The sequence below is a fragment of the Colletes latitarsis genome, unplaced genomic scaffold (genome assembly GCF_051014445.1).
Source record: "Colletes latitarsis isolate SP2378_abdomen unplaced genomic scaffold, iyColLati1 scaffold0006, whole genome shotgun sequence".
Taxonomy (NCBI): domain Eukaryota; kingdom Metazoa; phylum Arthropoda; class Insecta; order Hymenoptera; family Colletidae; genus Colletes; species Colletes latitarsis.
This window is the reverse complement of record NW_027488366.1, coordinates 9,865,763-9,875,972: the sequence shown is the minus strand read 5'-3', so window position 1 is coordinate 9,875,972 and position 10,210 is coordinate 9,865,763.

Sequence of the window (10,210 nt, the reverse complement as noted above, 5' to 3'; positions counted from 1 at the left end):
ACCAGGTTTAATTGACTGTTTTAGTTGCGGCACCACTTTATTACGTGATCCAAAGCAGAAAAAACCCTCGATCAGGTCAACATGAATGTTAAAACTGCGAAAGTATGACCCTGATGAGGGCAAATCCCAGGCCTAACCTAGTACCTAACTTGCGTTATCCTCTAAAATATTGATCGAAACCAGGTTTAATTGACTGTTTCAGCGTGGTACCACATTACTACGTGATACAATACAGAAAAAGCCCAGGATCTAGCCATGAAGTATGAGAAATATGCGAAGGTATGACCCTGATGAGGTCAAATCCCAGACATAACACAGACCTAACATGCGTTGTCCTCTAAAATATTTATCAAGACCAGGTTTAATCGACTGTTTCAGTGTGGTCCAACATTACTACGTGATCCAAACCAGAAAAAACCCAGGATCCGTTCAACAAGTATGTGAAGAATGCGAAAGTATGAGTCTGATGCGTGAAAATCCCAGGCCTAACCTAGACCTAACATGCGTTATCCTCAAAAATATTGATCGAAACCTGGTTTAATCGACTGTTTCAGTGTGGTACCACATTACTACGTGACCCAAACCAGAAAAAACCCAGGATCTGTTCAACAAGTATGTGAAAAACGCGAAAGTATGAGCCTGATGAGGGCAAATCCCGGACCTACCCCAGACCAAACTTGCGTTATCCTCTAAAATATTGATCGAAACCAGGTTTAATCGACTGTTTCAGTGTGGTCCCACATTACTACGTGATCCAAACCAGAAAAAACCCAGGATCCGTTCAACAAGTATGTGACGAATGCGAAAGTATGAGTCTGATGCGTGAAAATCCCAGGCCTAACCTAGACCTAACATGCGTTATCCTCAAAAATATTGATCGAAACCTGGATTAATCGACTGTTTCAGTGTGGTACCACATTACTACGTGACCCAAACCAGAAAAAACCCAGGATCTGTTCAACAAGTATGTGAAAAACGCGAAAGTATGAGCCTGATGAGGGCAAATCCTAGACCTAACCCAGACCTAACATGCGTTGTCCTCTAAAATATTTATCAAGACCAGGTTTAATCGACTGTTTCAGTGTGGTCCCACATTACTACGTGATCCAAACCAGAAAAAACCCAGGATCCGTTCAACAAGTATGTGAAGAATACGAAAGTATGAGTCTGATGCGTGAAAATCCCAGGCCTAAGCTAGACCTGACATGCGTTATCCTCTAAAGTATTGATCGAAACCAGGTTTAATTGACTGTTTCAGCGTGGTACCGCATTACTACGTGATACAATCCAGAAAAAGCCCAGGATCTAGCCATGAAGTATGAGAAATATGCGAAAGTATGAGCCTGATGAGGGCAAATCCTAGACCTAACCCAGACCTAACATGCGTTGTCCTCTAAAATATTTATCAAGACCAGGTTTAATCGACTGTTTCAGTGTGGTCCCACATTACTACGTGATCGAAACCAGAAAAAACCCAGCATCCGTTCAACAAGTATGTGAAGAATGCGAAAGTATGAGTCTGATGCGTGAAAATCCCAGGCCTAAGCTAGACCTAACATGCGTTATCCTCAAAAATATTGATCGAAACCAGGTTTAGTGGGCTGTTTCAGTGTGGTACCACATTACTACGTGATCCAAACCAGAAAAAAGCCAGGATCTTGTCAACGAGTATGTGAAAAACGCGAAAGTATGAGCCTGATGAGGGCAAATCCCAGACCTATCCCAGACCAAACTTGCGTTATCCTCTAAAATATTGATCGAAACGAGGTTTAATCGACTGTTTCAGTGTGGTACCACATTACTACGTGATCCAAACCAGAAAAAACCCAGGATCTGTTCAACAAGTATGTGAAGTATGCGAATGTATGAGTCTGATGAGGGCAAATCCCAGGCCTAAACTAGACATAACTTTCGTTATCCTCTAAAATATTGATCGAAACCAGGTTTAATTGACTGTTTTAGTGTGGTACGAAATTACTACGTGATCCAAACCAGAAAAAAACCCAGGATCTGTTCAACAAGTATGTGAAGTATGCGAAAGTATGAGTCTGATGAGGGCAAATCCCAGACCTATCCCAGACCTAACTTGCGTTATCCTCTAAAATATTGATCGAAACCAGGTTTAATTGAATGTTTTAGTGTGGTACCACTTTACTACGTGATCCAAAGCAGAAAAAACCCTCGATCAGGTCAACATGCATGTTAAAACTGCGAAAGTATGAGCCTGATGAGGGCAAATCCCAGACCTAACCCAAACCTAACATGCGTTATCCTCTAAAATAGTTATCATGACCAGGTTTCATTGATTGCTTCAGTGTGGTCCCGCAATAACTACGTGAACCAAACCAGAAAAAACCCTCGATCAGGTCAACATGAATGTTAAAACTGTGAAAGTATGAGTCTGATGAGTGAAAATCCCAGGCCTAACCTAGACCTAACATGCGTTGTCCTCTAAAATATTGATGGAAACCAGGTTGAATTGACTGTTTCAGTGTTGTACTTCATTACTACGTGATGCAATCCGGAAAAAGGTCAGGATCCAGCCATGAAGTATGAGAAATATGCGAAAGTATGAGCCTGACGAGGGCAAATCCCAGACCTATCCCAGACCGAAGTTGCGTTATCCTCAAAAATATTGATCGAAACCTGGTTTAATCGACTGTTTCAGTGTGGTACCACATTACTACGTGATCCAATCCAGAAATAGCCCAGGATCTAGCCATGAAATATGAGAAATATGCGAAAGTATGAGCCTGACGAGGGCAAATCCTAGACCTAACGCAGACCTAACATGCTTTATCCTCTAAAATATTTATCAAGACCAGGTTTATTTGATTGTTTCAGTGTGGTCCCTCATTACTACGTAATCCAAACCAGAAAAAACCCAGGATCCGTTCAACAAGTATGTGAAGAATACGAAAGTATGAGTCTGATGAGTGAAAATCCCAGGCCTAACCTAGACCTAACATGCGTTATCCTCAAAAATATTGATCGAATCCTGGTTTAATCGACTGTTTCAGTGTGGTACCACATTACTATGTGATCCAAACCAGAAAATAACCCAGGATCTGTTCAACGAGTATGTGAAGTGTGCGAAAGTATGAGTCTGATGAGGGCAAATCCCAGACCTATCCCAGACCTGACATGCGTTATCCTCTAAAATATTGATCCAAACAAGGTTTAATGGACTGTTTCAGTGTGGTACCACACTACTACGTGATCCAAACCAGAAAAAACACAGGATCTGTTCAACAAGTATGTGAAAAACGCGAAAGTATGAGCCTGATGAGGGCAAATCCCAGACTTATCCCAGCCCTAACTTGCGTTGTCCTCTAAGATATTGATGGAAACCAGGTTTAATTGACTGCTTCAGTGTTGTACTTCATTACTACGTGATGCAATCCAGAAAAAGCCCAGGATCTAGCCATCAAGTATGAGAAATATGCGAAGGTATGAGCCTGATGAGGGCGAATCCCAGACCTATCCCAGACCTAACTTGCGTTATCCACTAAAATATTCATCGAAATCAGGCTTAATTGACTGTTTCAGCGTGGTACCACATTACTACGTGATACAATCCAGAAACAGCCCAGGATCTAGCCATGAAGTATGAGAAATATGCGAAAGTATCAGCCTGATGAGGGCAAATCCTAGACCTAACCCAAACCTAACATGCGTTATCCTCTAAAATATTTATCAAGACCAGGTTTAATTGAATGTTCCAGTGTGGTACCACATTACTACGTGAACCAAACCAGAAAAAACCCAGGATCCGTTCAACAAGTATGTGAAGAATGCGAAAGTATGAGTCTGATGAGTGAAAATCCCAGGGCTAACCTAGACCTAACATGCGTTATCCTCTAAAATATCGATCGAAACCAGGTTGAGTTGACTGTTTCAGTGTTGTACTTCATTACTACATGATGCAAACCGGAAAAAGCCCAGGATCTAGCCATCAAGTATGAGAAATATGCGAAAGAATGAGCCTGACGAGGGCAAATCCCAGACCTATCCCAGACCGAAGTTGCGTTATCCTCAAAAATATTGATCCAAACCAGGTTTAATGGACTGTTTCAGTGTGGTCCCACATTACTACGTGATCCAAACCAGAAAAAACCCAGGATCTGTTCAACAAGTATGTGAAAAACGCGAAAGTATGAGCCTGATGAGGGCAAAACCCAGACCTATCCCAGACCAAACTTGCGTTATCCTCTAAAATATTGATCGAAACCAGGTTTAATCGACTGTTTCAGTGTGGTACCACATTGCTACGTGATCCAAACCAGAAAAAACCCAGGATCAGTTCAACAAGTATGTGAAAAACGCGAAAGTATGAGCCTGATGAGGGCAAATCCCAGACCTATCCCAGACCTAACTTGCGTTATCCTCTAAAATATTGAACGAAACCAGGTTTAATTGACTGTTTCAGCGTGGTACCACATTACTACGTGATACAATCCAGAAACAGCCCAGGATCTAGCCATGAAGTATGAGAAATATGCGAAAGTATGAGCCTGATAAGGGCAAATCCTAGACCTAACCCAAACCTAACATGCGTTATCCTCTAAATTATTTATCAAGACCAGGTTTAATTGAATGTTCCAGTGTGGTACCACATTACTTCGTGAACCAAACCAGAAAAAATCCAGGATCCGTTCAACATGTATGTGAAGAATGTGAAAGTATGAGTCTGATGAGTGAAAATCCCAGGCCTAACCTAGACCTAACATGCGTTGTCCTCTAAAATATTGATGGAAACCAGGTTGAATTGACTGTTCCAGTGTTGTACTTCATTACTACGTGATGCAATCCGGAAAAAGGTCAGGATCCAGCCATGAAGTATGAGAAATATGCGAAAGTATGAGCCTGACGAGGGCAAATCCCAGACCTATCCCAGACCGAAGTTGCGTTATCCTCAAAAATATTGATCGAAACCTGATTTAATCGACTGTTTCAGTGTGGTACCACATTACTACGTGATCCAATCCAGAAATAGCCCAGGATCTAGCCATGAAATATGAGAAATATGCGAAAGTATGAGCCTGACGAGGGCAAATCCTAGACCTAACGCAGACCTAACATGCTTTATCCTCTAAAATATTTATCAAGACCAGGTTTATTTGATTGTTTCAGTGTGGTCCCTCATTACTGCGTATTCCAAACCAGAAAAAACCCAGGATCCGTTCAACAAGTATGTGAAGAATACGAAAGTATGAGTCTGATGAGTGAAAATCCCAGGCCTAACCTAGACCTAACATGCGTTATCCTCAAAAATATTGATCGAATCCTGGTTTAATCGACTGTTTCAGTGTGGTACCACATTACTATGTGATCCAAACCAGAAAATAACCCAGGATCTGTTCAACGAGTATGTGAAGTGTGCGAAAGTATGAGTCTGATGAGGGCAAATCCCAGACCTATCCCAGACCTAACTTGCGTTGTCCTCTAAGATATTGATGGAAACCAGGTTTAATTGACTGTTTCAGTGTTGTACTTCATTACTACGTGATACAATCCAGAAGCAGCCCAAGATCTAGCCATGAAGTATGAGAAATATGCGAAAGTATGAGCCTGATGTGGGCAAATCCTAGACCTAACCCAAACCTAACATGCGTTATCCTCTAAAATAGTTATCATGACCAGGTTTCATTGATTGCTTCAGTGTGGTCCCGCAATAACTACGTGATCCAAACCAGAAAAAACCCACGATCCGTTCAACAAGTATGTGAAGAATGCGAAAGTATGGGTCTGATGAGTGAAAATCCCCGGCCTAACCTAGACCTAACATGCGTTATCCTCTAAAATATTGAACGAAACCAGGTTTAATTGACTGTTTCAGCGTGGTACCACATTACTACGTGATACAATCCAAAAACAGCCCAGGATCTAGCCATGAAGTATGAGAAATATGCGAAAGTATGAGCCTGATAAGGGCAAATCCTAGACCTAACCCAAACCTAACATGCGTTATCCTCTAAATTATTTATCAAGACCAGGTTTAATTGAATGTTCCAGTGTGGTACCACATTACTTCGTGAACCAAACCAGAAAAAATCCAGGATCCGTTCAACATGTATGTGAAGAATGTGAAAGTATGAGTCTGATGAGTGATAATCCCAGGCCTAACCTAGACCTAACATGCGTTGTCCTCTAAAATATTGATGGAAACCAGGTTGAATTGACTGTTCCAGTGTTGTACTTCATTACTACGTGATGCAATCCGGAAAAAGGTCAGGATCCAGCCATGAAGTATGAGAAATATGCGAAAGTATGAGCCTGACGAGGGCAAATCCCAGACCTATCCCAGACCGAAGTTGCGTTATCCTCAAAAATATTGATCGAAACCTGGTTTAATCGACTGTTTCAGTGTGGTACCACATTACTACGTGATCCAATCCAGAAATAGCCCAGGATCTAGCCATGAAATATGAGAAATATGCGAAAGTATGAGCCTGACGAGGGCAAATCCTAGACCTAACGCAGACCTAACATGCTTTATCCTCTAAAATATTTATCAAGACCAGGTTTATTTGATTGTTTCAGTGTGGTCCCTCATTACTACGTAATCCAAACCAGAAAAAACCCAGGATCCGTTCAACAAGTATGTGAAGAATACGAAAGTATGAGTCTGATGAGTGAAAATCCCAGGCCTAACCTAGACCTAACATGCGTTATCCTCAAAAATATTGATCGAATCCTGGTTTAATCGACTGTTTCAGTGTGGTACCACATTACTATGTGATCCAAACCAGAAAATAACCCAGGATCTGTTCAACGAGTATGTGAAGTGTGCGAAAGTATGAGTCTGATGAGGGCAAATCCCAGACCTATCCCAGACCTAACTTGCGTTGTCCTCTAAGATATTGATGGAAACCAGGTTTAATTGACTGTTTCAGTGTTGTACTTCATTACTACGTGATACAATCCAGAAGCAGCCCAGGATCTAGCCATGAAGTATGAGAAATATGCGAAAGTATGAGCCTGATGTGGGCAAATCCTAGACCTAACCCAAACCTAACATGCGTTATCCTCTAAAATAGTTATCATGACCAGGTTTCATTGATTGCTTCAGTGTGGTCCCGCAATAACTACGTGATCCAAACCAGAAAAAACCCACGATCCGTTCAACAAGTATGTGAAGAATGCGAAAGTATGGGTCTGATGAGTGAAAATCCCCGGCCTAACCTAGACCTAACATGCGTTATCCCCAAAAATATTGATCGAAACCAGGTTTAATCGACTGTTTCAGTGTGGTACCACACTACTACGTGACCCAAACCGGAAAAAACCCAGGATCTGTTCAACAAGTATGTGAAAAACGCGAAAGTATGAGCCTGATGAGGGCAAATCCCAGACCTATCCCAGACATAAGTTGCGTTATCCTCTAAAATATTGAACGAAACCAGGTTTAATTGACTGTTTCAGCGTGGTACCACATTACTACGTGATACAATCCAGAAACAGCCCAGGATCTAGCCATGAAGTATGAGAAATATGCGAAAGTATGAGCCTGATAAGGGCAAATCCTAGACCTAACCCAAACCTAACATGCGTTATCCTCTAAATTATTTATCAAGACCAGGTTTAATTGAATGTTCCAGTGTGGTACCACATTACTTCGTGAACCAAACCAGAAAAAATCCAGGATCCGTTCAACATGTATGTGAAGAATGTGAAAGTATGAGTCTGATGAGTGAAAATCCCAGGCCTAACCTAGACCTAACATGCGTTGTCCTCTAAAATATTGATGGAAACCAGGTTGAATTGACTGTTTCAGTGTTGTACTTCATTACTACGTGATGCAATCCGGAAAAAGGTCAGGATCCAGCCATGAAGTATGAGAAATATGCGAAAGTATGAGCCTGACGAGGGCAAATCCCAGACCTATCCCAGACCGAAGTTGCGTTATCCTCAAATATATTGATCGAAACCTGGTTTAATCGACTGTTTCAGTGTGGTACCACATTACTACGTGATCCAATCCAGAAATAGCCCAGGATCTAGCCATGAAATATGAGAAATATGCGAAAGTATGAGCCTGACGAGGGCAAATCCTAGACCTAACGCAGACCTAACATGCTTTATCCTCTAAAATATTTATCAAGACCAGGTTTATTTGATTGTTTCAGTGTGGTCCCTCATTACTACGTAATCCAAACCAGAAAAAACCCAGAATCCGTTCAACAAGTATGTGAAGAATACGAAAGTATGAGTCTGATGAGTGAAAATCCCAGGCCTAACCTAGACCTAACATGCGTTATCCTCAAAAATATTGATCGAATCCTGGTTTAATCGACTGTTTCAGTGTGGTACCACATTACTATGTGATCCAAACCAGAAAATAACCCAGGATCTGTTCAACGAGTATGTGAAGTGTGCGAAAGTATGAGTCTGATGAGGGCAAATCCCAGACCTATCCCAGACCTGACATGCGTTATCCTCTAAAATATTGATCCAAACAAGGTTTAATGGACTGTTTCAGTGTGGTACCACACTACTACGTGATCCAAACCAGTAAATACACAGGATCTGTTCAACAAGTATGTGAAAAACGCGAAAGTATGAGCCTGATGAGGGCAAATCCCAGACTTATCCCAGACCTAACTTGCGTTGTCCTCTAAGATATTGATGGAAACCAGGTTTAATTGACTGCTTCAGTGTTGTACTTCATTACTACGTGATGCAATCCAGAAAAAGCCCAGGATCTAGCCATCAAGTATGAGAAATATGCGAAGGTATGAGCCTGATGAGGGCGAATCCCAGACCTATCCCAGACCTAACTTGCGTTATCCTCTAAAATATTCATCGAAATCAGGCTTAATTGACTGTTTCAGCGTGGTACCACATTACTACGTGATACAATCCAGAAACAGCCCAGGATCTAGCCATGAAGTATGAGAAATATGCGAAAGTATCAGCCTGATGAGGGCAAATCCTAGACCTAACCCAAACCTAACATGCGTTATCCTCTAAAATATTTATCAAGACCAGGTTTAATTGAATGTTCCAGTGTGGTACCACATTACTACGTGAACCAAACCAGAAAAAACCCAGGATCCGTTCAACAAGTATGTGAAGAATGCGAAAGTATGAGTCTGATGAGTGAAAATCCCAGGGCTAACCTAGACCTAACATGCGTTATCCTCTAAAATATTGATCGAAACCAGGTTGAGTTGACTGCTTCAGTGTTGTACTTCATTACTACGTGATGCAAACCGGAAAAAGCCCAGGATCTAGCCATCAAGTATGAGAAATATGCGAAAGAATGAGCCTGATGAGAGCAAATCCCAGACCTAACCTAGACTTGACATGAATTATTCTCTAAACTATTGATCAAAACCAGGTTTAATTGACTGTTTCAGTGTGGTACCACATTACTACGTGATCCAAACCAGAAATAGCCCAGGATCCAGCCATGAAGTATGAGAAATATGCGAAAGTATGAGCCTGATGGGGGCAAATCCTAGTCGTAACCCAGGCCTAACATGCGTTATCCTCTAAAATATTTATCAAGACTAGGTTTAATTGAATGTTTCAGTGTGGTACCACATTACTACGTGAACCAAACCATAAAAAACCCAGGATCTGTTCAACAAGTATGTGAAGAATGCGAAAGTATGAGTCTGATGAGTGAAAATCCCAGACCTAACCTAGACCTAACATGCGTTATCCTCTAAAATATTGATCCAAACCAGGTTTAATGGACTGTTTCAGTGTGGTCCCACATTACTACGTGATCCAAACCAGAAAAAACCCAGGATCTGTTCAACAAGTATGTGAAAAACGCGAAAGTATGAGCCTGATGAGGGCAAAACCCAGACCTATCCCAGACCAAACTTGCGTTATCCTCTAAAATATTGATCGAAACCAGGTTTAATCGACTGTTTCAGTGTGGTACCACATTGCTACGTGATCCAAACCAGAAAAAACCCAGGATCAGTTCAACAAGTATGTGAAAAACGCGAAAGTATGAGCCTGATGAGGGCAAATCCCAGACCTATCCCAGACCTAACTTGCGTTATCCTCTAAAATATTGAACGAAACCAGGTTTAATTGACTGTTTCAGCGTGGTACCACATTACTACGTGATACAATCCAGAAACAGCCCAGGATCTAGCCATGAAGTATGAGAAATATGCGAAAGTATGAGCCTGATGAGGGCAAATCCTAGACCTAACCCAAACCTAACATGCGTTATCCTCTAAAATAG